Source organism: Microcebus murinus, chromosome 16 (genome assembly GCF_040939455.1).
Source record: "Microcebus murinus isolate Inina chromosome 16, M.murinus_Inina_mat1.0, whole genome shotgun sequence".
NCBI classification, from domain to species: domain Eukaryota; kingdom Metazoa; phylum Chordata; class Mammalia; order Primates; family Cheirogaleidae; genus Microcebus; species Microcebus murinus.
In genome coordinates, this window is record NC_134119.1 from 51608711 (window position 1) to 51635496 (window position 26786).

Below are 26786 nucleotides of genomic sequence, written 5' to 3' on the forward strand. Positions count from 1 at the left end.
GGCAGCGCTGGGCTATCTGGAAAGCGCCCCTTCTCTGCTTCTCACGGGGTCGGGATTGCCCCAGGCTTTAGAAGGCGACCCGGGTCTAGGCGAGGGGCCTAGGGTCTGGGCGAAGGGCCCAGGCCACCCCAGCCCCAGCCCGGAGAGGTGAGATGACAGGCGGGGCTTTGCAGCAGGGGGCGCCGCCCTTGCGCGGCTCCCGCAACCTGGATGAGGGTGTCAGGCCGACCCTGGGCGCTTGGGGCTCTCCGCGCACATTTGGGGACCCCGAGTCGCATGTGTGTCAGACCTGGCCCGGCCCCATCTGCGCGCATCGCCTCTCCAGCCCCTGCCCCTGGGTGTCGCACCCCTGCTTCTCCCGCAGCACCCTCCCTCTGGGATCTGACAGCCTCTGTGCATTGCTTGAAAATCCCACGTCGCCCAGCCCAGCCGCGCCTTGTGCTGTTGGGGAAACTGAGACGTAGGACTGGGGGCCTTGGCCGGTGAGCCTCTGGAGGCCTCCTGAAGATGACTGCTTCTGAGAGCCTCCCGGCCGCACCGGACTAAGGGCTGGGCCGGGCATTCCTGGCCAGGGAGAGGCTGTCACCCCATTTTTCAGGGTGGACCCGAGGTCACAGGGTTTGAGTCACTTGCTTAGCTCTTTCGGGGACTGGGGATTCGAACCCGGTGCTCCCTGACTCCTGTGCCCATTCCTCTAAGCCTGTCTCACCACAGACTGCAGTATGGCCCTTAGCCATGGTGCAGAAATCAGTGGGGACAGCAACTTCCCTGGGGAAAATCTGACTGGGGAGGGAAGATGCATTTAGTGGGAGCTTCCTGTGGGCTGTAGGCCTGGAGGGAGCTGGCGCGGGGGGCTATGTCTCCAGGGACCCCACTCCCTGGGAAGACTGCCCCCTCCCCCTCCCAGCCAAGGAAGGAAGGGCTACTTTGCAGAAGGCGTTTGGAGTGTGGCTCAGAGCAGTGGCAAGCGGTTGGAGGTGGAACCCTTCGGAAGAGGATTTCTGAAATGGCCAACCTGTTATCTGGGGGTGGCTGGGGAGCAGGGCACCCCGAGACTTGGCAGAACCTCCAGACACATTTATCTAATAGCTGATGGGGATAATGGCTGGGTGCACGCAGGGTAATTTTATACTGCTGGGACCATAATTGGTACCTCTGTACCCCCTGTAATCAGGGGGAGCCCTCAGAAGGAGCATTGCCCCCCACATTTGTGAGATGTGGGGAGCGAGGAGGCCAGGGCTTGTGCCATGGTGTCTGCCCAGTGGTCTTAGGCACTGGTGACAACTTCCCAAGCTTGGCTGACCTGTAAGAGCAGTAGCACTGGTGGCCTGGAGGGGACAAGGTATAACACGAGAAGCCACACGCAGAGTAGGCCCTTGGTAGCTAGGGGTGGCACTGCCAGGGGCCAAGTTCACCTTAGCTCTCTGAATTAATCCAGCCCTCTGGAACTGGCAGTGCGTGTGCTCTCCCAGCCACCTGTCGCCTCTGCCCAGCCTGTCCCCAGCCGGTGATGCCACAGCAGTAATTTCCACCCACGCCTATGGTGGGAGGGAGGGCAGGCAGCGTGGCCCCTAGTGCCTGGCCCGTGGGCTCTAACATCCGGCTGCTGTGTATATCTGGCAGGTCAGGAGCTTCCACTGTCAACAAGGACACCAAGGACAGGTCCCCTATGGCCCTCACCACGAAGGCTGGCATTATTCCAGAGCTCGGCAGCAGTAGGTATGACTGGCATCACCTGGTCCAGTCTCCAGCTGCCCAGATGGACCAGAGCCCCAGACAACCTGTGTGACCCTCCTGGGCCAGATGTTCCCCCTCCTCTACTCCACTGGAGTTGTAGGCACGTCTTAGTCTGACAATGCAGGAGCCTCCAAATTAGCTTGGGTATGACATCAAGGCTATGCAGTTGCCTGTTAATTTTGAGTGGCCAGGGGAATCACATATATAGCACTGTGGCAAGTTGGGAGAAGATGGTGTTAGACAGGCCTAGGTCTGAATCCAGCACACTAGCTGTGGGGCTCCCCATTCTTCAGTTTCCCCCTTTTCCTCAGTTGTGTGGAGGGAATACCCTTAGCTCTGAGCGCTGGCCCCCACACGGTGAGCCCAGCAGATGACGATGGGAGTGGCGGTACCTTCGTCACACTACAGCCTACATAACCTGTCCGCTAGTGGCTGGTGCAAAATGTGCCCGAGCTAGGGGGGCAGGGCGTTCCAGTGCCAGCTCTGCCACCAAGGGGCACCAGATCCTTGAGCAAGGCCCATGCTCCCTCTGCCCAGACGTCCTCCTGGACAGCTGCAGGCCTGGCAGGTAGGATTCCCCTGGTGGCCAGAGGCTCGTGAGGGTGTGTTTCCATAACAAAGTACTGCAGACCAGGGGCTTAAAGAGGAGAGGTTCATTCTCTGGCAATTCTCGAGGCCAGAAGTCAGAGCTTAAGGTGTGGACAGAGTTGGTTCCTTCTGAGGCTTCTCCACTGGGCGTGTGGGCAGCCGTCTTCTCCCTGAGCCTTCGTGTGGTCATCCCTCTCTACCAGTCTGTGTCAGGTTGGACTACGGCCCACCTCAGCGACCTCATTTAACCTTAATGACCTCCTTAAAGGCCCTATCTCCACACACAGTCACATTTTGCAGTACTGGGGGCTCAGATTTCACATATGATTTTGGAGGGACACAATTTAGCCCCTAACACGAGTGCAGAGCCAGCAGGGGGTGCCTGGCTGGCCATCTCAGCTGTCTTCTGCCTCCCTGGCCGCTGTGTTAGGATTATGGAGCTAGGAGGGATCTGCAGGTGTTCTAGCCCAAATCCACCCACCCTCACAGAGGGGAAACTGAGGCCTAGAGGAGGAAAAGCAACTGTCCAGGGTCAAGGAGCGGGTACAGCAGAGCCAGCCTCCGCCTTGTTCAGCGCAGGTCCTGGCATGTGGACAGAGACACACGGTTCTTCTCCTAACCCAAGAGTGGGCAACAACGTAGCCATGGAGATGTTCACCTTGGCGTTGCCATAACAGCGACAGTTAGAAACCACCTAACTGTGGGCAGTGACAGAATATGTCAGCCATTCAATCATTCGTTTATTCAGCACATATTTATGAAATGCCTACTATGTGCCTAATATTTACTAAATGCCTGCTATGAACCTGCACTGCCCCAGGCCCTGGGATTTAGCAGTGGACAAGAACAAACTGCCATTCTAGGTGGGGGTAGGGGGACACTCTAATAACTGTGTCTGTGAAGAATCTCTAAGGTTAGGAGAAAATGCTTAGGAAAACAGGTTTCATTTAGCAAACAGCTGAGGGTGAAATTCTATATTATTTAGGATCTCAACTCTACAAAACCATGGGGGAAAAAAGACTAGAAGGAAACACATCATCATGTGCAGAGTGGCCATCTGAAGGTGGGCAGAGAAAGAATCGTTATCCCTTCCACGTTTTCCCGGGTTTCTTCACTGCATGCACATTCCTTTTGTAATGAAAGATCCAGTGCACAAAAGACAGCCAGCATTGCTTCCAGCCTCGAGGGAGGCATGCACTGGTTTGGAAATCTGTGTTTTGGGGAGGGGTCCAGAGACTCCCTTCTGCAGGGCCCGTGTATGGAAGCGAGGTGGCCTCCTAGCACTAGGAGCTCAGCACAAGGGGCTGCACGGTGCCGGCTTTCCCTGGGTGGCTCCCTTCCGAATGAGGCGCAATGGAAGACAAATCCTCCTGACCCAGAAATCCATGAGATTGCATCTGGAAAGAACCGCCATGGCTCAGCCTGGTCACTTCCAAGGTCTGACCTGCTTTTCCTTGATGTGCAAGGTTACTTCCTAACCTGCACCCACGATCCTTTGGTTCTTCATGGTTTCTGTCCAGGAGATAGTTTAGGGATAGTGTTTTTTATGGAATCAAGTCTTGAGTTTGGTGAAGTCCTCCAAAGTCCTGTCTTGCTGTCCTAGAGAAAGAAAGGAGCATGCCCCCGATTCATGGAGAAGCCGCCTGTCATGCACCCTGGGCTTCCAGGGCCTCATGTGGGGGGCAGGGGCACTGAAAGCTGGCGAGAGGACATCGGCAAGACTGGGAGATGGAGGGAGAGAGGAGGAAGGTCTCTACTCTGGGGACGAGGCCTGTCCTGTCACTAGCCTTTTACATGGATGCTGCCTGTCCTCAGGGCCAGACCAGGCCACAGTTGCTGGCACCTGCAGGTGCTGGGATGTCAGGCTGGGACAGATGCCCAAACCCATAGCCTGGTTCCACAGCCCCCTGGCTGTGCAGACACTTCAGCGCCTTGCTTGCTGCGCCCCGGCTGTGCCCCTGTCAGCAGGACTGGGTCAGACCCATCCTGAATTCAAGTCTCGGGCTCACACCCCCGCTGCTGCCAGCTGTCCTTGATGGTGCTCGAGCCTCCTGTCCTTCCTGTCGCTGCCTCTCCCATGGCCTTGTAGGGACTGAGCATGCCTGGCACAGGGAAGGGGCTCAGAGAGGTCGTTAAAGCTGTGCGACAGGAAAGCACGGGTCATGCTCAGTGGTAGCTCGTAGTGCCTGGTGCCATTGACAGGACATCTGCCCCGGGCAGCCCATGGCAGGCCTCCACCTGCGACACCCTGCCCGGCCCTCAGGAAGCCCCAAAGAAGCACACCTCTGAGGCTGGTACCCCGCGTGGAGCAACCTGAGTCCAGCGATCTCTGTTTACTCAAGGAATTTTTCCATCGCCACGGCTGCCTGGGGTATCTAGGGTGTCGGCAGCACCCAGGCAGGACAGGCTTAAATGTCACAACAGCCACGGCGTGCGGAGCACTTCTAATGGGCCCCGGGCCAGACGCTTGCATACGTTTCCCCTGGGATCCTCGCAGCACCACTCAGGGCTGCTGTGGTGCCCACGGGGTCCTGTCAGCTGCCTGGTTCCCCACGACTGGCACACGGCAGAGCTGGGCTTTGGGCCCCAGACGTGCGTCTCCCCGCTGGTGGGCGCTGTCCATCTGTCCTCCACTTTCGGCTTTAACCGACCACCGCGGGCGATTTCATGCGTGCTGAGTGGCCCGGGTAGGGCTTGGCCCAGCCGGGCGCACAACAACGCTTCCTGGTGTGGTCTCGCACGCCGCGTCTCACCTGGGCCGTGCGGCGCTATCCAACCTTCCCGACGCCGCACAGGGCCGCGCCAGCCGTCTGCCCCCAGATCTGCTGTCTCCGCTGCTTTCTACGGGGCTCCTGCCCAAGGCCACCGCATGGGCCCAGCGATCCACCCTAAGAACTTTCACCATGAGAGAGCCACATATGCCTCCCTGTACCCTTACCCTTGGCCCAGCTGTCCTGACCCCGCCCTGAGCCCTTGGGTTCTGCCGGAGCTATTCCCCGCCAAGGCAGCGATCCCCGCCGGCCTCGGAGGCGTAGCTCAGCCCCTCACCTGGGCCTCTGTGTAGCTTTGGGCAAGTCATCTTCCCTCCTGTGCCTCAGTATACCTGTCTGTAAAGACAGGGGCCCTGGCCACCCTCAGTGTGTGCCCTGATTTCTTCTGACAGCCCCATGTCTGAGTGTGGGGCTGAACCATCCCTGCGGGGAGACATGCCCGTCAGCCCTTCTCATCCGACGCTTTCTCGGTGTTTCCTGCCAGGCAGGGAGCACGTGGCCTTCATGCTGAGTTCCCCAGTGTCGAGGGAGGTTTCTCACCTCCTGTCGGGCAAGCAGAATGGTGATGTCTGCCGTATGCTTGAGCTTGGAGGGCAGCTGTACCCCTCGTGACCGTAGGAAGGACTGGGCGGTGGCAGGTGGTGCCTGGTCGCCCTTTGATGCCACAAACAGCAAGGCCTCCAGGTTCCAGAGTGGCTCTGGTGCTTCCTGCCCTCAGTGGGTCTTCCATACAGGCTGGTGGGAGCCAGGCAGGTAGTAAGCAGGTTCTGTGGTGGGTGACGTCTTCAGTAGCTTTGTGCCACTTTCCGTTGGTCAGAGAGTTCCGAGTGTTAGGGGACAGTCTGGGTGCATCAGGAAGTACAGTGGCTTTGGGGTCAGGTATACCTGGGCTGGAGTCCCAGTGGTCACTTACTGGTGTGTCCCTCCTAGCAGGTTCTTAACTGCTCCTTGCCTCAGTTGAAAAGTGCAGGTGATAACGCCTTCCTTGGGGGATTGCTGGAAGGCTAGAGATGGGGAATGGTGCCCAAGGCCTGGGGCAGAGCAGGCACCAGGAAGCAGGTGGTATGGTCTCTGTCACAGCCAGAAATGCCCTTTAAGTGCAGGACAGACCTGACATCGCACCCTGCCTGGTACACTTTGCACCAGCTGCGCCCCAGGCTGGGGTACCACTCCCTCTCTGCTGGTCCTGCTCCCTCCCCTGCCCGGCCTTGTCTAAGTCCTGTTTGCACCATCTGCGCCAGGACAGGCGGTCCCTAGAGCCACCCAGCTCCAGGCTGCGGTGGTGGCAGCATCCTCCTGAGCCTGGTGTTTTGAGTCATGGTCCCCTGAGCAGTCCTTACTCTGCACAACAGCCAGGGCCCTTCCGCCGCCTGTGCAGAGCACACGTGCTGGACGTTTGTGGCCACGCTTTCTTCACTCATAGAGTGACGAGGTGGAGAGGTGATATGGCAACGTGATTCCAGCCAGCGGACCAAGGAGCGATGTCACTGCAGAGCACAACGCTGGCTGCTCCCACAGTGGGGGAGGTCTGTCCTAGTGCTTGCCCGAGAGGAGGTGTTTCCTGGGTGCCAAGGGGAGAATGAATGACGGGTGGAACCCGTCCCCTTCAGCGAGGCCTCCCGTCTGTCCACTGTCTCTCTGGGTTCAGGACTCTCAGCCTGGCGTCTCCCTGGCCCACTGCTTCTGGAGGACTTTGGTGTCCCCAGGATCTTATGTGGAGAATGGCATCTCAAGCCCTGTTGGTGCTGCAGTTAGACAGGAAGTACCAAGAAAGAATTCTAAGGGCTGTCCTGACCACCTTCCACTTGGCAGCCGGTTGGAAATGCCTTCATGACGTTCCAAGCTCTTTGCCCCACAGCCGTCTCCATTTAGGCTCCCCAGGTGGTGCAGGTGGGACCGCCGTGCTGCTTGGGTCACTGTTTGCTCTCAGGCCTCCGTCTCACCAGCTAATTCCCTGCTCTGGCCAAGCTGGGCCTGTCTAGACCTCGCCAGGCCGGGGCCCACTACACGGGAGCTTCATTCTGCCCCAACTGCTGCCTCTCCCTGTCCTCCCTCTCCTCCCTCGCCAGGGAGGGTGCTAGTGGCGGGCTGGTGAGGGGCTCTCCCCCAGCGTGGTCTGGTCATCACCCATCACACCTGCTTGCCTGGGCCCCCAGGGACACCCATGAAAGTTGGGGCCAGTGGTCTCCAGCGGTGCCCTGACTTGCGCCCCTGTCCTGGGATATTGGGCCCACAGCAGACTTTTCTTGTTAAAAGGGTGAGTCACACATTAAAGAAAGGTGCTCCACCAGGCCCGAGCTGGTCCCTCTGTCATTTGGAGACTCAGGTCACAAAACCTCTGGCGCTGCAAAAAGGCTGCACTTGAGTGTCCTGTGGCTGCTGTAACCACACGCTGGGGGGCTTAAAACAAAAGAAATGTGTTCTCACAGTTCTGGAGGCCAGAAGTCCAAAATCAGTGCCACTGGGCCAAAGTCGGCTGAAGCAGGGCCGCGCTCCCTCCGCAGGCCCTGCGGGAGAGCCACCCCCGCCTCCCCAGCCGCGGAGGCTGCGCGGTCCGTGGCGTGGCCGTGTCTCCCTACTCTTCAAGGCCAGCACCTTCAAACCTTTGTTCAGTCTTCACGTGGTCTTCTCCGTGTGCCTGGAATCGCCTTCTGCCTCCTCTTTATGAGGATACATGTGGTGACATCCAGGACAATCTCCACATCTCCCGTCCTTAATTTACACATCTGCAAAGATCCCCCTTTAACCATATAAGACCGTAGTCACGGGCCCGGAGACTAGGGATGTCTTTGGGAGGCCACTGCTCAGCCAGCCACAGGCAGCACCTTGGAGCCTTTTATTTCTGGGCTGATACCTTTTCTTCTCCCTGTGGGGTCTTTGGAATGGCTGAGAGAGTGAGAATGACTTCTCATAGGATAAATAATCTCACTCTAACTCAGCTAAATTTAAACATCTGGTGAGCCAGACACTGCCACAGCCTGTGGATGGGAGCATCGGTTTGTGAAGTTAGGTGAAAAAACGTATCAAGCCTTGAACACACTCATGCCTTTTGATAGAATAATGCTGCTTCTGGGAATCCCTTCTGAATGCCGGGTGTGGACCGGGGCGTGAGAGCCGCGATGGCAGGGGTGACATACTCTGCGGTAGATGTCCGGCCATGGAACCCGGCTCCACAAATGACTGCCCATCCGAGCAACATTCGCAAACTCAGAGGGCCGAGGACTCAACATCACCGAGGACTCTAAAGAGTTTTTGCTTATGTGGATTATATTTATTGATATTTACTAGATATTTGATATCTAGAAAATATATTTACTAGATATATTGATATTTACTAGATATATTGATATTTATTAGAACTTGAAAGATAATTTTTAGAAAATTTTTAAAACTAAGTAAGAATAATGAACCCTTTGCATGTTAACATAAGAGCATTTTTACTGAGCTGGGCACAGCTTTATAGCTTTGCAAATCTCATTAATATCTGGCTTAATAGGCGGTGCCTGGATTCTGATGTCCGGCTCTGTATTCAATCAGCTGTCATGTGGCTTGCCACACAGCCTCTGCAGAGCTCCATCGCACACTCAAGAGCAAGTGAGTGACAAGGGAGGTCACATCTGAGTGTTACCACGAAAATGGTTTTGACCCTGCTGAGCCCCCGGTGGGGTCTTAGAGACCTCCAGCGTTCCCTAGACCACACGTTGGGAACTGCTGATAAAAACTGGAATATTATACAATTATTAAAATGATTATAAAGGATTAATAAAATATATGTGTTAAAAAGCTGGTGACAGATGAAAAATACAGGACATAATATTTCATACACAGTCTTTGCAAAATATGCAGAAACGTGCACTAGAAGAAATGGGATAGGATTATGGGCACCTTTTCCTTTGTTCCTAACAGTTTGCGGTTTGATGTTTTTACTGCTTATTCATTTTAAGGACATGCAAGTGACGGGTTTGCTCAATACTAGGTCTCAAGGACGCTCCCTTAGAGAGCAGCTGTCAGACTCCCCGGCGCCCAGCCAGGTCTCCTGGCTCTAGGACGGTGTTCTTATTCTCTATTTTGGGAGGTTAGACTCTCACCACGGAGCCAGGGCTCTGAAGGCATCAGTGTGTCACGGCACAGGGACCTGAAGTATGTGCATGTGCAACTATTATGTACCCATCATAATTAACGGTTTTTTGAAAGGTAGAAAAAAAAACCAAATAAAAAATAAAATAGCATATGTATGTGAGTGCGTGTGTGTGTGCACGTGTGTGTGTGTGTGACCTGGCGATAATGTGGTCTGCGGCTATAGAAGAGAGGGAGTTGCTCTGTAACAAATTCCTCAGTTGCTGACGAGAAATTAGGAGCTGGTCTGAGATTCCCTGTCCCCAGCTGGAATGCCGGCTGCCAGCCCGGCTCAGCAGAGAGCTAAATATATCCTGGGTGTGTGCTGGCAACCTCAGGAACCCCCGGCCGCTGACCGGAAGTGGGACCCAAAAGGAGTGATTGATTTGTCCAGTAAAAATCGATACCTGCCATTTGCAGAGCATCCAGTAACCCTGGTGGAGAGGTCCCTTTGGGCTGGACATCACTGCTCCTAATTTGCAGATGAGGCCACCTGGGAGAGAACAGCGCACTATTTGCCCGAGGCCGCGCGGCTGAGAGGGGGCTGGGCTCCTGCCAGCGGCCTGGCTCTCAGAACCCCACCCCGTGCCGCCTCCCACAGACCATGTGTCGCCCCACCCGCTTCTTCCAAGTTGAAGCCAATGGGGGCAATGACTCCTGTGCCTGATAAAAAATGTCCCCTTCCTCCATGGGCGTTTTTATGCTTTTCGAAGAGCTCACACTTGATCAAGGGGCACCTAGTGGCTGTTGGCCAGAGCAGCGGCAACGTGGCGACAGCACTGTCGGAGCCCTGTGCGGCTTCGCCTCCAGTGCGGGGCGGTCACGGTGACTCCCATTTCACAGGTGGGGACACTGAGCACAGCACGCCCAGCGCCCCCGCTGGTCGGTCAGGGTTAGGGTGTCGCCCTGCTGGTGGGCGGCAGTGCTGGCCTTGAGCTCGGCAGCTCTTGGGACCCTGTGCTGCTGCTCCCTCCACAGCCCTCGCTGGATGCCGGCTGCGGCCAGGCTCCCCGCGTCCTCTCTGCGCGCAGCGTAAGGGTTGCGCACGTGCCGCCGGTGTGTCCGCGGTCTCAGGGCCTTCCAAACAGACTAGGTCCTCTGCCGGCTGCCCTGGGGCATGAAAGGTGGATTCTGAAAGGGTCTGCAATGAAACCACCCTTTTCTTACCTAAATGTGACCCACAGCCTCCAAGGTTGGCAACTTGGAAAGAACATCTTGCTGGAATGAGGTCTTCTAGGTAATTTCTGCCCCCACCCAGGCACGAGGGGCTGCCCCCCATTGCTGCTCTGGTCTGAGCTCTGGCACCTTCCCCTCCCCTGACTCTGCAAGGCTCCGCCAGGGCCCAGCAGACCTCAACAGGGCTTAGCTCTGTACTGGGAGGGGGGACAGCAGCCTGGGCCACAGCCTGCACCTCCATGGCATTGACCTGGGAGCCCCTTAGGGACAGCCTGCAGGGCGGGGCGTGATGGCTTCTCCCAGTGAAGGACCCCCTCTCCCTGAGCCAACTGGCACTGGGAGGGACACCCCCTCGCAGAAGCCCGTGGCCTGCTGCAAAGTCTGCTGGGCAGCCGTGTCCTCTAAATGCAGCCAACCCAGCACCCACGGGTTTGTCATGGTACAGAGGTGGTGGCTCCACCTGGGTGCACTGGTGTCTCCCCACCTGTCTGCTGTCTTCCCTGTCCCCTTTCCCCAGACCCGAGGTTCCTTGAGGGCCAAGCCTGGCCAAATTCCAAGGATTGGGAATAGGTGTGCTATCCTCGGGCATGTCCCTCGGGGCTGCTCAGCTGAGGAAGCGGCAGCTTCGTCTGACCTTGCAAGGCAGAGTGTGGGAGGTCAAGGGTGAGGCCCTGCTTTGGAAGGCCCGGTTTCCCTCCCTGGCCACCTAGTGGCCACGGCTACACATTAGGGATGCCAGCACCCACGACCCACCCCTCGGTGGCTGACCCCAGCAGTCCTCGCAACCCACCCACATCCTTTCCATAATTTCACTTAAGAAGAGCAGAGGGCTGGGGTAGGGCACCAGCTTTGAGGCATTAAACTGTGTCTTGTGAAATCTGGTGGCTCTTCAGCTCTTGTGCCGTGAGGGCGATCGTGCAGCTGGTGACGGGGCGTGTGCCCTCTGCACCTGAGGGCGGAGCATCCTCGTGAACGTGCTGCCAACGCCTGTTCTGGGCCCTGGGGGCCTCAGTGCCGGCCTAGTGGGTCGTTGTCGGGCAGTGAGGGCAGGTGGACAGAGTCCCTGCCCTCAGGAAGTGCAGGCGACAGGGAACTGGCTGGGAGCAGACGGTCCCAGGGTGGCACTTGGTGCTGTGCACACTGAGACCCAGAGAATTGGGGAGGGGCTCAGGCCGGTAAGGAGACCCTGGCCTCACTGTCTGGGCCTCACTGTCCCAGTTCTGGGAAAGAGGGTTAGTTAGGCCAGGAATAGAACCCTCCGTGTCCCATGGTATCGCCTGACCCTGAGGCTGCAGCAACTTGAAAGAAGGGGCAGCAGGGGCTGGGTCTGCGGCTTGTCCCCTGTGCACCAGCGCTCCGGTCCTCTGTCCACTGCTGCAGGGAGCCGGCGCCCTCCTGTCCTCTGTGTCCTGTTCGGTGTCGGTGTGTGGGTCTCGCTCAGGCATTTCTCCATTCTCTGAGCGCTCGATGCTTGGAGGAACGTTGGGAAATTTGGAACACTTGGCCCCAGCATGCGGATGAAAAAATTTCAAGTCGGAACCGTAGGAACAGCTTGGCAAGTTAGCACATTGCTGCAAATTCTCCTTTCTCTTAGAACTCAGAATCACCCTCACAAATAGGTCTCCTCTGGGCAAACCTGCGTATCTATCTGCTCTGAACACTAAGCAAAACCTACACCTTAAAGAAGCATGACCACCTTCCCCGTTACGGAAGCTCAACATTCAGATATTAACTACTTTACCCAAATCACATTAATGCGTTTGGCAAAGCCGTTTCCCTGGGTGTCCGCAAGCTTCAGGTGAAAAGCGAATTGCAGGGAAAGCTCTGGACGAAGCCATGTGTGGCCGTGGTTTGCGGAGGAGGTGGAGGGGCGGTAATTAACTGCAGGTCACGTCTGGGGCCTGGACTTGTGGGGCGTATAATCAGTGAGATTGCAGCTTCTGTTTGCTCAGGGCCCGGTGCTCCCAGAGCACACACTTGGATGTCTGTGGTCTCCTTAGAGTTATTCTGGAACTCTCAGAAATATGTAGGACTCCACGGGTGGAGGGAGGGAGGTGGCCAAGGTCACACTGCCAGAAAGAGGCACAGCTGTGATCTGAGCTCTGGGCGTCTGTCCCCAGCCCAGGCCCCTGCCACCTCCTTGAGATGCCTTGCACGTTAGTGAGAATGTGTAGATAGTGTAGACGGGGACACAGGCAGGGACAGGGCAGGGGCCTTGAGGGAAATGTCCACCGGCAACAGGCATTGCCGTTGATCTTAAGGAGAAAAGAGTTTTAGACCCGCCGAGGCATCACCTGCCTCCCTTCGGTTTCCTCCTCTTCATGCTCATCCCCCTCCCCCCTGCTGGAGGAAACACTCACTCCTCTCCCCTCCTACCTGCGTGCCCCCTCTGCTGGCTGCCCGGGGGGCCTCATGGAGGAGGCCCCAACCTAGCCTGGGTCACCGCTCTCACCTGTGTTTTCTGGAGTATTTTTACCATCACTATTGTCACAGTTAGAAGTAGTGACCGGGCATCAACAGTGTCACAGACAGGCCCTGTTGAAGGGGCAGGTGACGGAGAGGGGCCGTGCGTGAGCTCCCACCACGCAGGAAGGACCCGCTGGCCGCTGCCGTGTTTCCGCCCACAGCCCCCTCTGGGTGGACTTGTTCCCTGCCCAGGCCCTCGGAAAGCGTGTCCTGCCTCCTCCCTGAGAGCCCCGCGAGGTCCCCGCGGCACCGAATACCCTCCCACGCCTCTTTCTTAGCTGCAGGTGGGATCCGACTGAGGGGCTCCTGAGTTGACCACACCCTCTCTTTCCTTCACCAGGTGACAGGTGTTTTTTGTATTTATGAATTTCATTATTTTATTGTCGTAAAACAGACACAACATAAAATTTACCATTTTAACCATTTTGAGGAGTACAACTGAGTGGCATTAAGCACGTTCACATTATTGTGCAGCCATTGCCACCACCCATCTCCAGAACCTTGTCACCTTCCCCAAATGATGCTCTGTCCCCATTAAACACTAACACCCCCAGGCCACGCACCCAGCATTCTACTTTCTGTGTCTACAGACCTGACTCCTCCAGGGACCTCATGCAAGCAGAGTCATGCAGGAGTGTCCCTTTGCGTCTGGCTTATTCCACTGAGCATCGTGCCCTCAGGGTTCACCCACCTTACAGCACGGGCAGAATGGCCTTCCTTTGTAAGGCTGGGTGGCATTCCATGATCCGGGCAGACCACACCGTGCTTGTGCATTGGTCCAGCAGTAGACGCGGCTGCCGTGAGTGTGGGTGCAATGTCTCTTTAAGATCCTGCTTCCTGGCCGGGCGCTGTGGCTCACGCCTGTAATCCTAGCTCTTGGGAGGCCGAGGCGGGCGGATTGCTCAAGGTCAGGAGTTCAAAACCAGCCTGAGCGAGACCCCGTCTCTACTATAAATAGAAAGAAATTAATTGGCCAACTGATATATATATAAAAAAAATTAGCCGGGCATGGTGGCGCATGCCTGTAGTCCCAGCTACCCGGGAGGCTGAGGCAGAAGGATCACTGGAGCCCAGGAGTTTGAGGTTGCTGTGAGCTAGGCTGACGCCACGGCACTCACTCTAGCCCGGGCAACAAAGCGAGACTCTGTCTCAAAAAAAAAAAAAAAAAAAAAAAAAAAAAAAAAAAGATCCTGCTTCCTGTTCATTTGGGGTTATGCCCAGAAGTGGAATCGCAGCATCCAATGCTAAACCTGTGAGTAAGTTTTTGAGAGGCAGCATCATTTGGCATCTGGTGGGGGCTGTTTCGAGGACAGGGCCTCGTCAGGCTGGCCTGGGAGTCCCCCTGCACAGGGAGGGGCTCCACAGGCTGGCTGAGGGCCTGCGACCCGGGACTCGGCCCACGCCTCCTGGCCACACCTCTATCCCCTCCTGCCATGCCCCCTGCCCACTGTGCTGAGCTGTTGGGGTCCCCACATGGCCATGCCCTTCCCCACCCTGAGTCTTCGCACAGGCTATCCTCCCCCCAGGAGGCCTTCCTCCCCTGCCCTTTCACCGAAATCCGCCAGTCGCCTGCTCTAGGGGTGAGCTGCTGCTGCCTCCCCTGGCCTACTCGGCCTCCCGTCTGCTCTCGTCTCTGCTGAGGCATGACATGTTGTCCACGGTCTGCCTTGTGCCCTCTCAGTCTGCCTCCTTTGACCAGGGACTCCTGGAGCTGTCTCCCCCAGCTCGGGTCCCCTGAACCAGTGAACCATGGGGCCTGAGCAGTCCGGGATCAGTGTACTCGTGGGCTCGGGCTGCGGAGCAAATGCCACAGCTTGGCAGCTTTTGAGTTCTGAGGCTGCAGTCTGGGGAGGGCTGCCTCCTCGCGGTGGTGCACCCTCGCCTGGAGGGAGGGACTAATGAGCTCTCTGGGCCCCCGTGTGACCTAGTCACCACCCCTAGACCCACCTCCTAATACATCACCTTGGTGGTTAAGATTTCATCACGTGAATTTTGGGGCAGACAGATATTGGAACCATAGCATAGCAGTAAGTGACCCAGGAGCTCAGTTCCCCAGGCTCTGGGAACGTCGGAAAGCACATGGCCCGGGGTTTCCTGCAGCCTGAGCTGGGCAACCGGCCGCATACCTTGGAAAGTTGCAGCTGGACCCAAGGCCACGCTGCAGGACATGGGCCAGGCGGTGAGATGTAAATTTAGCCACGCTGAGCTGGAAAATGTCGTGCACCTTCCTTCCTGTGCTTCCCGTCAGTGTGACTCAGAGAGTGGGCATTGTTGTCAAATGCTCTGCAGACCACTGTTGTCTGGTGGGCCATGGGCAGCTGACCCATAAAGCCAACCTCGTGGGGTACAGCAGAACTCAGCTCAGCAGAACCCCTCCCCTTCCTGGTTTGGAGGACTTCAACATAAGAATTTGGAGGGGACAAAAACAATCAGATCGCTGCAACACTTTAGCTCGCGTTGATAGCAAACATCACCTTTATAAATGATGTCACACCTCCTGTTGCCGCAGTTACACCCAGCTGTCCTTTAAGATACCTGTTTACTGTTTCCCTTCCGGGATCCAGTCTAAGATCCCACATTGCAAATGGCTGTACTGTGTTTTTGTCCTTAGTGTCCTTTATTCTAGAATGTTCTTCCTGCCTGTTTCCTTTTCTGTTTTTCTTTTGTGCTGCTGACACATTTGAAGAGGCAGACCTGTGGCCTTGTGGTCTGTTTCTCACATCTGGGTTCGGGCTGAGCATGGTGGGCGAGAGCCCAGCCTCAGAGCCGCTGCGCCGCCCCACTGCGCCCGTCAGATGCCTGCAGGGCCGTTGGGCCCCGAGTGCTTTCAAACTTGAGCACATCTTGTGTGCGCCCAGTGCAGATGACAATCTCACACGTACACCTGCGCACCCACGTGCAGAGAGACGCCTGAGAGACATTCCTGGAAGGAGAGGAATTGTTACACAGGATGTCTTCTGCCGAACCACCCTCCCCGCTGGCTGTCCCGGTTTACACCTCTACAAGAAAGGACATGAGAGCCCGACCCCCAGCCCAGCACAGGATGGGGTCATTCTTTTTGACATTTGCCAAATGGCGGCCCCGTGGGGAGTGCCTCACGGGGCTGGGAGTCTGCGCGAGTTTGCGTGTGTTCCGGCCATTTGCGTTTCTGTGGGCTTCCTGTCCCTTTCTGTCATCCGTCTGTGTGATTCAGGAGGCGGATGGGGAGTGTGGACTGTGTTTGGCAGCAGGGAGGAGCTGGTGGCTTCGGCGTGATGGGTCAGGGAGGGTGTGTGTTGAGGGTGGGGGCAGGGCGGCTTCCTGCCGGGCGTCAGCTGTGCTGGGAGAGAGGGGCCTCTGCCGCCGCCCCTGCGGTTGATGTTCTCACTGCGCTTTTCCCTGCGGCCGCTCTGGGAGCTGCCCAGACCCACCAGTGAGGCTGACGTGCCTTGTCCCGGCGCTAGGCCTCCCTCTCCGCCCCTCCCCAGCCTCTTGCCACCCGTTTCCCTCTGGCCTCCGAGGGGAGCCTTCACACCGCCTCTGTTGCCTTGGCGGCTTGGTGCCAATGCCCTGTCCTCAGAGGCAGGCACCTGCAGACGTTGCTCCCGCCTTCCTGCCCAATAAGTGGATATGCCACCCCCCAGGCAGGCCAGCGTTGTAACTCGTTTACCTGTTTACTCACTGTCCCCTCCCCCATAGCCTGCTGCTCCATGTGGGGCGGGACCCCCCTCTCTCTGTGCACCTGTTGGCTGACGGGCCCTTCCCCCCATGGACCAAGTGCACTGGTGTTTAGGGGCACTCAAGACCCACAGGACTCTAGAATATGGAAGGGGACATCTGCCCAGCTAGTGCAACCGTCAGCTGTCTGGGCTGTTTCCACTGTGGCCAACTCCTGTCAGTGCCTGGGGAGCTCTGGGAATGGCTGGGGTGAGGGATGCTAGCGTCCCACGCTGTCTGCAGAGCTGCTGTCTGGGGCAGCAGGGGTGTGGGCCAAGCACAGAGGAGCAGGCCTGAGGGAGGAGGCCAAGCCAGGTGGCGGCGACCTCACTCTGGGAGGCCTGGCGCCCCCCCCCACAAGCTGGCACTCTGTGCTGGGGACCCAGAGGCCAGTCTGGCAGGAAGTGGGGCGTGGGCAGGAGAGAGGCAGGTGGGCAGCAGGGGACGGGAAAGCTCATGATGGGATGGGGAAGCTCATGATGGGATGGGGAGGTTTTGTGCCACTGCCCCAAGGCTGCAGATGGCCCTGAAGAAAGCGGGGAAAGCCAGACTAGGGGTCGAATTCCATCCCCAAAGAGATACGTTGATGTCCTAACCCCCAGGGCCTTAGAATGTGACCTTATTTGGAATAAGGTCAGGTTGCAGGTGTAACCAATCAGGATGAGGCGGTGCTGGATTGGGGGCCCTGACCCAGTGTGACCAGAGTCCTTAGACAGTATGAAGACGCGATGTGCGGGAGGCGGGGGCACTGTGAAGACAGAGGCAGAGGCCAGAGTGACACAGCTGTGGCTGGGGAACGCAGGGAGAAGCCGAGAAGGTTCTCCCAGGGCCTCAGAGGGAGTATTGTCCCGACCACCCGTGAGCTCAGCCTCTGCCTCCAGACAGGAGAAGGAGCAGAGCATTCTGTTGTTGGAGCCACCCAGGCTGCAGAGCTTGTTACGGCAGCCACAGGATACCGATACAGTCGGGAGTCGGGAAGCAAAGACGCCAGTTACCGCGACTGCCGTGCCCCAGGCCGGGGCTGGGCATTTCCCATGCTTCACCTCATTTGTCTCCCCGCAGCCCAGGCGGTGGTGGCCCCACTCTACAGACAAGGAAACTGAGGCTCCAAGAGGTGAAGTCTCGGGGTCCAGGTCACAGGGCTGCTGAGCAGTGGAGCTTGTTGCGGCCCAGGTCTGCTCGAATTGCACAGGGGCTGCCGCTGGGTGAGGGCCTTGGGCTGTGACGTGTGACACAGTCGCAGGACGGGAGTGGTGGGTGCAGGAGGACGGTCTTGATCAAGGTGTTCTGTCTTCCGACTGTGAGACCTGGAGGACATCCAGGTGGAGGCGTCCAGTGTGCAGCTGGAGCTGGGGGTCCAGTGCTCAGGGGAGGCCAGGGCTGGGCAGCAGTCACCTTCCCCAGTGCCGGAGGATGTCCGAGATCCCCCAAAGCTACATTTTTATGACCCTGACAAAGCGCTGGTGTCCTCCTTGTTTTGAAGTCGAGTTGAAAATCTCTACCATCTGTTGCCAACGTTTTAGGCCTTGATCTTGCGTCTCAGCTTTGAAGCTGTGTTCAGAAATGAACATGTGACTGTACCTCTGATGTCACCGTGACGGGGGGAAGCCATGGTGTTGGGCCGTCAGGGAGGGAGGAATCCATTAAATGTGAGTGCCAGGGAGGAGGGTGCGGAGCGTTGGATCCTCGCGGCAGCGCAGCGGAGGGAGCAGGCGGGGCCGCTGCGGCCTCCTGGGGCTCATTTTCCACCAGAGCCCCCCCCTCCGGTGCCGCTTGACCAGCTGGACAGCTGTCACCCAGCAGGTTGCTTTCTCCAGCAAACACCCTCACCCCACAGAGAAACATCCGGGCACCCGTGAGCCCCGAGTTTGGCCAGGCACAGCTGTGCTACCTGGGGTGCAGGCTGCTACCGGGGCTGGCAGAGGATGGCCAAGAGTGTGGGGGGGAGTCGGGGTGGGGTGGGGGTCCTTCCAGAAACTTGTCAGTACCACCCACCCTCCCTGTGCATAAAGAGCTCCTCACTTTCTTTTCTCCAAGTCGTTAGTTGTCACCCTGGCCCCGTGCTGTCAGGGCACAGCTGTGGAGGTTAGCATTGAATTTTCTGCACTGCAGGTGGGGCCCCAGTCCCGGGCATGAAATCAGTTCAGTGGGTCACAGCAGTGCTTGTTATGTAAGAAGGTGAGTAGAGAAATAGCAGAGCACATTGCAAGTAATAAGGGTAAGTATAGTTTCGAAAAAAAAATTTTTATAACTTTGTATATCGTATCAGTTAAGTTACTGCTGCACGTGGTAGGCTGAGGAATGCCTCCCCCATATGTCATGTCCGAGGCGTACAACCTGTGGATGTTGCCTTATCTGGAATAAAGGGTCTTTGCAGATGGGATCCCATTAAGGGTGCTGAGATGGGGAGATGATCCTGCATTACCTGGGGGGCCCTAAATGCCATCACAGTTATTCTTATTAGAGGGGCAGGAGGAGGTCATGGACAGGCACACAGAGGCCAGAAGCCCTTGTGACTACAGAGCAGAGGCTGGAGTGGTGACATGGAGGGTTAAGAAGCACCCAAGGCTCCAGGGGCCAGACCAGGCGAGGAGCAGTCTCCCCAGAGCCTGGGGGACAGCTTGGCCCACCCACACCTTGGCATTAGCCTTGTGATGCTGATTTGAGACTTCTGGTCCTTTCTTTTCTTTTTTGTTTTTATTTTATTTTTTATTTATTTCAGGGTATTATGAGGGTACAAACATTTTGGTTACATTTTATATCATTTCCTCTTCCTAGCAGGGGTTAGAGGCTTGCCCTTCCCCTCCACAATGCTCACCGTGTCCTTTAGTTGTGCGTTTACCCCGCAACCCCCATCCCTGGAGAATGTTACCACCATGTGAGCACCGTGGTGTTTATCAGTCAGTGCCAATTTGATGGCGAGCACAAGTGGAGCCCATTCTTCTGATCCTGTGTTACCTCACTTCGCATACTGGGCTCAGGCTCAATTCAGAAAAATATAAGAGGCGCTAGATCACTGACAGAATAATGGCCAGCAGACATATAAACAAATGCTCAACCTCTCTAATCGTTAGAGAATGCAAATCAGAACCGCTATGGGATACCCCCTAACCGCAGTGAGATTGGCCTCTATCAAAAATCCCAAAACAACAAATGCTGGCGAAGATGTGGAGAGATAGGAACACTCTTACACTGTTGGTGGGACTGCAAATTAGTGCAACCTCTGTCTGTGGAAGAGAATTTGGAGATACCTCAAAGAGCTAAAAATAGAGATCCCATCTGATCCAGCAATAGCACTATTAGGCATCTACCCCAACGAGCAAAAGACATTCTATAATAAAGACATCTGCAGCTGAATGTTTATGGCAGCACAATTCACTTCTGGTCCTTTCTGCTGCTGCTGCTGCCTCGACTCGCTCCCGCTCTCTGGGCCTGGCTAGTCCCGCCTCCCTCCCCGTGCTGGGCTCCCACACCCCCTCCTCCAGGAAGCCGCTGGCCCCCTGCAGGCTGGGCCAGGCCCTGTGCTCCTCTGGGCGGTGCCTGGCGCCATCCTGCATGTCTGGGCTCCGGCCAGGCTGCGTCCCTTTATGTCCCTGGCTTATCTATAAGGTGAGGATGATAATGGTGCCGGCTCGTTTAGGGATGCTTAAATGACTTGATGTGTGCAAAATATTGTACGTGTAAGCCTCTGAATGGCGCCCAGCGCTGGTGACCACTCCATCTGTACTAGCTGCTGCAGTGGTTGGACTTGGACCATGGGGACCTCCAGGGACTAGGCAGGGCCTCAGAGGGCCAGCCTCTGTCTACATCCCTCTGCCTCCTGAATTTTAGAGAAAATGCCCTTAAGATAATGCCCTCAAATGTCCTAGGTACTAACGACAGATTCTGCAGGGCCTCGGGCATCCACGCTTCGCCCCGGCCACTCTGCTTCTAGGTACCCAGCCCTGCAACCCATCAACACCCACGGGCCGAGGTCCTTGGAGAATGTTCTCCTTCAGAGCTGAGACCTGCAGGGCCTCCCTTGGGAGTTGCCTTCTGTAAAAACCAGATGCTTGTGGTGGACCAGTGGGCTGGGGGTGAGGGTGGGTCTGAGACCGCTCAGCTGTGGACGCAGAACCCCGGGGAGCGCTGAGTGCTGCGCGTCCGGGAGCGCGGCCGCCTCGCTGGCACATCCCTCTCTGGAGCGTCTGACTCCCCAGGTGTCTCAGAGCATTGGCTCCCCAGGTGGCCTTCACGCTCCCACCTGTGTGATGTCGGGGGCAGCCCGCTTCACTGGCCCTCCCCGCCCCCAGTCTGAGACCCTGTTGCCCCCACAGCCCCAGCTGGAGCGCCAGCAGGAGCACTGGGGGGGGGTGCACCTCTGGGGCCGCTGCTGAAAGACGTCGGGGAGGGAGGGGGCTTCCATGTGCGCGTGCTTGTCGCGCGGACTCGGTCACAGCGGAACGTCGCCTGCCAGGTGAGGCGTCAAGGTTTTAAGAAGTTCTGTGTCCTGGATTTCTCACTGAATCTTAGAAATACTATCTTTAAACATCAACCTCGGCCGGGCGTGGTGGCTCACGCCTGTAATCCTAGCACTCTGGGAGGCCGAGGTGGGAGGATCCCTTCAGTTCAGGAGTTTGAGACCAGCCTGAGCAAGAGCGAGACCCCGTCTCTGCTATAAATAGAAAGAAATTATCTGGACAACTAAAAATATATAGAAAAAATTAGCTGAGCGTGGTGGCACATGCCTGTAGTCCCAGCTACTCGGGAGGCTGAGGCAGGAGGATCATTTGAGCCCAGGAGTTGGAGGTTGCTGTGAGCTAGGCTGACGCCACGGCACTCTAGCCCGGGCAACAGAGTGAGACTCTGTCTCAAAAAAAACACAAAAAAACAAAAAACCATCAGTCTCACAGCATGTCCTGGTCTAATTGCACTACCCAATATAGTAGCTGCTGGCCACATGTGATTATTTAAGTTAAAATGCATTAAAATCAGATACAATGTAGAATTCCGTTCTGCATTTGCACTGGCTGCACTTCAGGTGCCCACGGCCGTGCCAGGCTGGACGCGCCGGTGCCGAGCCTGCTACCACCTGGTGCTGGGCTCTACGAGGCCTTCATGCAGGGCGCTCGGTGCGAGGGATGGGGCAGGGGCACCTGCATTTCTGTCTTTTGTTCCCTCTCTCTTAAAAATAGCATTTGGAGTGTTTTCCTTTGATTTCAAATGACATATGTAGAACATTTGGGGAAATATTAAAAGGAAACATCCCCCAGCACCCAGACACACCCACTGTGAGTGGTCCCTGGGGACCTTTGGCCCCAGCCTCGGTGCCTGGCTAATGTGGATGGGCACAGCCCACGGGAGGGCTGGCAGCCCCGTGTGGGGCAAAGAACATGGGTCAGGGGCGGGCAGGCGAGGCGCGTGATCCAGGGCAGTTCCACAAAGCCTCGCGGGCTGCGTGGTTGCAGCCAGCACTGACTCCAGAGCTGAGAGTCCAAGGTCAGGGTGCCGGCACGGTGGTTCTGGTGGGGCGTCTTCTGGGCTGCAGACAGCCTCCACTTTCTTGCTGTGTCCTCACGTGGTAGGGGGAGGGCTGGCAAACTCTCCAGCCTGCCCTCATAAGGGCGCTAAACTCAATCCCGAGGGCTCCGCCCGCAAGACCCAATCACCTCCCAAAGGTCTGGCCTGCAGGTACCACCACACTGGGGGTTACAGTCCCCACGTACAAAGTCCATTGCAGTGGCCTTGGGCTGGACGATGACTTCGTCTCCCTCCTGCCTGTTGAGGTTTAGAGGATTGTGTTTGAGCACCTGGGAGCACATCTGCAAACAGTGGGCCCCGTGCAAATAGAGGGGCATCCTCTTGTGGTTACAGCGGCTCCTCAGACTTCAGGGTGCCTCACACCACCAGGACCTTGTTACACTGCAAGTTCCAAGTCGGGAGCTTGGGGGCCAAGCCTGATGCCGAAGCCGCTGGTCACACGCGCCCGCTGGCAGCAGAGCACAGTTCCGCAGGCAGAGGGCTGCGTCTGCGGGCCCCTCCCCTGTGCAGGGCCGGCTGGCCTCCGATTAGTCAGAGATCTTCAGAGAAACAGAGCTAATAGGAGATATATGTAGGGAGAAGGGGTGGAGGGAGGGAGATTGATAGGTTATGGAGGCTGAGAGGGCCCACGACCCGCTGTCTGCAAGCTGGAGAGCCCGGGGGCTGGTTGGGTGATTCAGTCTGAGGCTGAAGGCCTGAGGACCGGGGGAGCTGTGGGTGTGAGTCCTGGGGTGCAAAGACTCAAGAGCCAGAAGCTCCAACGTCAAGGGCAGCAGAAGTCAGATGTCTCAGCTCAAATAGAAAGAGAGAGATACCTCCTTCCTTGGCCTGGCTGCCATCAGGGCTCAGGCAATTGGCTGAGGTCTGCCCATACTGGGAGGGAGATGTTCTCAGTCTACTGATTCTAATGCTAATCTCTCCCAGAAACACCCTCACAGACACCCAGAATAATGTTTTACCAGCTACCTGGGCATCCCATAGCCCTGTCAAGTTGACACATAGCATAAAACATCACAGAGGCCAAGCCCTGGGTCATTGTGACGCTGCATCTTGAGGCTGGGGTTCAGCGGTTCCTCCAACTTTGGGAGCCCCAGCTTCCTGGGGCGATGTAGCCGCCTTACGAGGCAGGCACAGGGTCCTTCCCAGGGGCGGGAGCTCCCAGGGTCCTTGCCCCTCCCAAGGGGCCTTGTGCACCGACTGTCCAGCTTCCTGCTGCATTCTGGCCTGGTTGGTTTCTGACACTGAACAAAACCCTTCGGCAGCCACCCTCGTTCTCAGGGTCTCCACTGCCCCAGCCCCCCGTGCTGCAGCCTCACACAGCTGAGGGTGTCTGTCCTCCCTCCTTTGTCCATGCCACTTCCTCGCCGGCCTGCCCTTCCCGACACTGAGCTGCTCCTTGGCCCCAGCATCTGTCGTGACTCCCTCCTCCAGAGCAACTCCCTGCGCCCCCGGAGCTGCTACCACCTGCCAAGTCACCCTTGGTTGGACACTGCTCACACGAGGTGTTTCCATGGTTTTCGGGCCCCTTGTGCCTGTGGAGCTGGCCCCACCCCCACTCTCTCTGTGCCTCAGTTTTTTCACCTGGAAAGTAGGGATACTGGGTGTGGCACAGCACATAGGACTTGTGGAGTGCTCAGTGGATGGCTGCTATCATTGTCATTGTCACCGTCAGCATCATTATTTCTGCCCTGAAGTAGCTGCAGAATAACGAACAGGGAAATTCTTTATTTATAAGCAAAAGGGGGTCTAATCGTTTGCCTTGGATGCATAATTTGTGCCCATTTTTGGGTTCCGTGGGCCCACACACTCCTTGGGGGTTCCCTCAGGGCTGGCCAGTTACCCTGTGCCCTTTCACAGGCAGAAGGCAGAGGTTTCAGGCCAGCGTGACCAGTGCCAGTCCGATCCGCCATGCAGAGCGAGGAAAGTCCCCACGGCTGCCCGCACCTGCTTCCTGACTCTCTGCCGAGAGGTGATTGGACACGGCGCTTGGCCGCGGCTAGCACAGGGATGATCTGGCCAGCCCAGGGCTCCTAAGTAGTATGAAATGGGACTCAAGCTACAGGGTGTCGCCCCAAAGCCTCTGAATTGTGGGCTCTTAGCCTCTGATCACTAAATGGCGATTTGCACAGATCATGTGCACGATTAACTCGGGCAGTGCCCACAGGCTGTCCTGCTGTCACTGCTGCGTCCAAGGCATGTCCAGTGTGTGCACGGCTGACAGGTGCGGCGGGCATTTCTGCCTCTAGAGATCTTCACGTGGAAGCTCTCCCTGTCCCGAGGGGCAGCAGGAGCACAGAGAATTCCTTGGGGGCGCTGCACAGTCAGGAGCCCAACGCTGCTGCTCACTGCCCAGGGGGCTCCCATAGTTGCCTGGGCTTCCAGAGCCTCGGTTTCCCCTCTGACACATTGGGGCTATGTTGTGGGTTAAATAGATCCCCCAAATTTATGACCACATGGAACCTTAGAATGTGACCTCATTTGGGTCTTTGCATATGTAATTTAGGTAGGAATGGAGATGAGGTCACAGTGGATTAGGGTGGGCCCTAGATCCGATGACTGGTGTCCTTGTAAGAGACAGAAAGGGTGCACACAGACACAAGGAAGAGGAGGAGGCCATATGAAGACAGGGCAGAGATTGGAGCGATGCAGCCACAGGCCAAGGAATGCCTGGAGTCACCAGGAGGCACCAGCGGCAGGGAGGATCCTCCCCGAGCCTTGGGGAGAGCGTGGTGCTGCTCCCTGGATTTTGGACTTCTGGCCCCAGAATCACTGCTGTTTGCAGCCCCCATTTATGGGACTTTTTTAGGATAGTCCCAGGACCATGGTGCAGGCTGTGACTCCCACTACATGGGGCCATTGGGGTTTGTGGACTTGCTAGTGCTGCCCCTGGCAGTTGGGGGGGGGTCGGTAAATGATCCCCACACCCACAACTCCCTTTCTTGGATGCCTGGGGGACAGGTGTATCTCTGGGAGTCTATTTCAGTGTGGTAGGAGGGCTTGAGGGTAGAGGGTGGCGGAGGGTGGCAGCTGCCAGGTGACCCTCTGGGGACACCCAGCCACGGAGACTCCACCCATTGCCCCGCTGGGGCCCAAGCCTCCGCGGGTGGGGGCCAGCCGCGCAGAGGGAGAGCTGCCTCGCCCAGCGCCGGCGGCAGCGTGTGAGGAAGCTGCTTCAAGGCACACATAGAAACTGCAGCTCTCCCGGCGTCACCATACAGGACGGGGCCGCCAAGCTACTTTGGTAAAACAGTGTCTTCTAACAGCTGGAATCCCACTCGCTGGCAAGGTGGCCTGCAGGGCAAGGGTGACTGGAAAGGTCTGGGGTGCCAGGGAGAGAGGAGAGAAGCGGCAGGGAGGAGGATGAGGAGGAGGGAGGCTGGGTGGGGGCAGAGGCAGAGTGGTGGGGTGCATGGGGGAGCCCGAAGGTTCATCTTCCAGCTCCAGACAGGTCCTGCTCCCCTCCATGTGGGCATGAGGCCATGAGGCCCCGGGCCCAGCAGAGCTCATCTCTGGGCAGCTGTCTGGAGCCTTCCCTCCTGGTGCCACACTTCTGGCCTGCAGGGTCTGTCCAGTGCCAGGGACCAAGACCCCCTGTCATCTCAGCCGCCAGCACCGCCACTCCAGGAAGCTCGTGGAGCCTCATTGGATGGAGCAGCTCTGGGCTGGGCGGCTGCAATGGCCTTGAAGCCGGACCAGTGACGCTTCAAGCCTGACCTCACAGTGGGACCGGCTCACGCCACTGCTTTCTGGGGCCTCAGGGACCCCGTCTGTGTGTGTGGGGGATGAAGATTGCCAGGCATTGTGAGTGAAAATAGCAGACACTCAGTATGTGTTCCCAGAAAGCAAGCAGCTGTGCGCCCGGCCGGAGCAGCACTCACTCCCGGCCTCGGGGCCGGCGTTCCATCTCTCTCCCCGGCCCGGCGGCGTGCTGGGTTGTTCTGAAGACCTGTGGATTCCCAGAGCTGAGAAGGGGGACGGACGATGGGATTTCCATGCCGGAGGCTGGCGGTCCCAGCTCTGCGCAGTGTGAGTCTTCCCTCGCCGCGGTGCGTCGGGCGGTGCGCGGTCGTGGGTCGGCACAGAGCTGACCAGGGCCGCACGAGGAGCGGCACAGGCCCCACGTCCACGCCCTCAGACAGACCCGGTGAGGCAGACGCCACTGTTCCCAATCCACAGACGAAGGAGCGGCATCTCGCGATAAAAATATTTGTGTAAAATTATTTATGTAACATTATAGTAAGAGCTAAAACTAAAATAATCTATAAAACCCTTAGAAGAAAACATGGGAGTAAATCTTCATAATCTTGGATCAGGAAGAAATTTCTTAGAAGTGACACCAAGAGCCTGAGTAGCAACGACGAAATAGAGAAACCGGATTTCATCAAATTGAAACCATTTGTGCTACAAAAGACATCACAAAGAAAGTGAAAACGCACCTCAGAACAGGAGGAAGTATTGCAAATTACGTACCTGGCAAGGGACTTGTATCTAGAATATATAAACAACTCTTACAACTCAGTCGTATGAAGGCAACGTATAAAGACCGGCCATTCAGATGGCCAGAACAAGGAGCCAGCTATACCAGGCTGCGGGGGCTGGGGATCAGAGCCCAGGCGCGCAGCCCCTGCGGAAGGCAGTCTGGCAGCTCCTCCAGATGTCAGACACTGAGTGGCCACTGCGTGACGCAGCACGTCCTACCCGAAAGAAGTGAAAAGC

General features: G+C 57.1%; 1 protein-coding gene and 1 pseudogene across 12 annotated transcripts in view; both read left to right on the top strand.

The window, feature by feature from the left end:
- ABLIM2 (actin binding LIM protein family member 2) overlaps positions 1-26786 on the top strand; it is a 147245-nt gene that overhangs the window by 351 nt on the left and 120108 nt on the right. The window lies entirely within an intron of this gene.
- LOC142861137 (uncharacterized) lies at positions 153-12910 on the top strand (annotated as a pseudogene).